This window comes from Penaeus chinensis, chromosome 1 (genome assembly GCF_019202785.1).
Source record: "Penaeus chinensis breed Huanghai No. 1 chromosome 1, ASM1920278v2, whole genome shotgun sequence".
NCBI lineage: Eukaryota > Metazoa > Arthropoda > Malacostraca > Decapoda > Penaeidae > Penaeus > Penaeus chinensis.
The window spans coordinates 16,454,650-16,457,149 of NC_061819.1; the positions used below are offsets into that span (position 1 = coordinate 16,454,650).

The 2,500-nt window shown below is 26.4% G+C and overlaps 1 protein-coding gene across 1 annotated transcript in view; it reads left to right on the forward strand.

The window, feature by feature from the left end:
* The window catches only part of LOC125027321 (sulfotransferase 1A1-like), a 6,472-nt gene extending 6,334 nt beyond the window's left edge, over nucleotides 1-138 (forward strand). The window contains exon 7 of the mRNA XM_047616327.1: nucleotides 1-138. This exon is cut by the window's left edge and continues 295 nt beyond it. The gene's annotated coding sequence lies outside the window, so the exon portion shown is untranslated.
* The last annotated feature ends 2,362 nt before the right edge of the window (nucleotides 139-2,500 follow it).

Genomic DNA, 2,500 nt, shown 5'->3' on the forward strand with positions numbered 1-2,500 from the left:
CTTAAAAAGAAATAACCTTAAATTGATATTACTATTTTCATGTTTCCGTACATAAGACATTTGCTGTTGTTATTGTTTTTATTGTTATCTGTTTTTTGTCATTCACACTGGACGACACATAAAAGGCATAAACTATAATCAGTCTTTTGTTATCCTGTTTCCCTTTTTATGTTAAACGTTTTGGGTTTCTGCTAGAAATTTGATAAAAGGAAAAAAAAAAAAATATATAATATATAAAATTATATTATTGTATATAAAAAACATTTAATTTTATTAAATATATATTATAAAATAATTAATAATATAAAATTTATAATTATTTAAATTTTAATATTATTAAAATATTTTTAAATAAAAAATAAAATGATCTAAATTTAAAATATTTTAATTTTTCTTATTTTATTTAAACATTTTTATTTCAATAACATTTTTTATATTACAAATGGGAAATTTTAAAAAAAGAAATAAAAATAATAAAAAAATTTTAATAATAATTAAAAATTTATTAATTTAACCTTTCTTTATTCTATTTTTATTATTTACCCAAAACATTTTATTAATTTTTCAAATTTTTTAAATTTAATAAAAATATAATAAAAATTTAAAATAAAATAAAAAAAAAATAATAAAAAATAATTAAAAAAATAAAAATTCTATTAAGGTAAAAAATTAAAAGTTTTTTTCCAAAAAACATAAAATAACCCCCTTTCTTTAACCCCCCAATTAATTTACATTATTAAAGTTTTCCTTTTGGGGAATTTTAAAAAAAAATATAATTAAAAATAATAATAAAATTAAAAATAATAATTATATATATATATATAAAAAATAAAATTAAAATAATATAAAATGAATCGTATTATGTTGAAAAAACGTTAAAAAAAACTTTTTGAATGAGGGGTTTAAAATTTTTTAAAAAAAAAAAGAGATGCATTTTTACCGGACCCATTAATTTTCCCTAGGAAAACATTTCATCAAAAAGGGAAATTTCAGGGTATAAAACATTTCAGGGCCCTGGGGCTAAAAAGGGAAACCAAAATTGAGGACTTTGACCTTTCCCCCTCGTTGTCCGTTTTAATTGCTGCCCCCGACCTTGGATAGTTTGAATCTGCCCGATGCTGTGTTGACATTATTCTCTGTCGCGATGTATGCAGCTTCCATGATTTTTCTTTTCTGTTTGCTCAGTCCTCCATGGACTATACATGCCCCCCCACCCCCACCCACACACACTTGCATGTAGAACAACGAAGGGAAGTACAGGAAAACACACGAATATGCCGAAGGCCTTTCCGCATTTACTGCTTCATCAGGGCATATATGACATATATTCGTGTGTTTTCCTGTACTCCCCTTCGTTGTTCTACTTGCAATTTGTTCAACATGAACTCCACACACACACATTATATATATATATATATGTATATATATACATATATATATATATAATATATATATATATATATGTATATATATACATATATATATATATATATAATATATATATATATAATATATATATATATATAATATATATATATATATATATATATATATTATCTAAGGGGGATATATTACCCATACACAAACACACACATTCTCTAAGGGCAATATATTGCCCATACACACACACACACACACACACACACACCTATATATGTATATATATATATATATATATATATATATATATATATATATATATATATATATATATATTTGTCCTTCCCAATTTTTCGATTTTTTTTTATCACATATTTGTATTTGATTTCTCTGAAAACCACTCATCAGCACGAAAAAGATATATAAATATAAAGTAGCTCAGATTTTCAACAATAAAGTATATGCTATATACAAACTTCCTGATTTACGGTTTATCACCATTTTACAGCATAATACACACACACACACACACACACACACACACACACACGCACACATACATGCACGCGCGCGCACGCGCGCGTGCATGTATGTGTGCGTGTGTGTGTGTGTGTGTGTGTACGTGTGTGTGTACGTGTGTGTGTGTGTGTGTGTGTGTCACTAAGAATTGTTTCAATAGAGGGCTTTAAAAGTGTAGCTGAAAAGTGGTTGGTTGTTTTTTATATACATAAAAGAAGCGAAGATATATGAGCAAGTATGCTCACACAAATCCTCACGCACAGACATACACTGTATACACAATGGAAACTACAAATCCCTCAACACCCTTCATCTATCTCCTTAGTATATCTACTCATTTCTGCTTTTCACAGAGATATCCTGGATCCGACTCCCCTATCTGACTTGCTAAAATCGCCATTTTCCTGACCCTAGATAAAATTACATGTAAAATGCTCTCACAACCTGTCTGTGCCTTTTTCGTATTTTTCTGATAACTAATAAACAGAAAAAAACCAAAAGTAAATTATTAAGCCAGGCAATTAACGAAAAAAACAACAACCACTGAACAAAGAAACAGAGTAATGATAGTAATAATGATAATAAAATAATAATAATAATA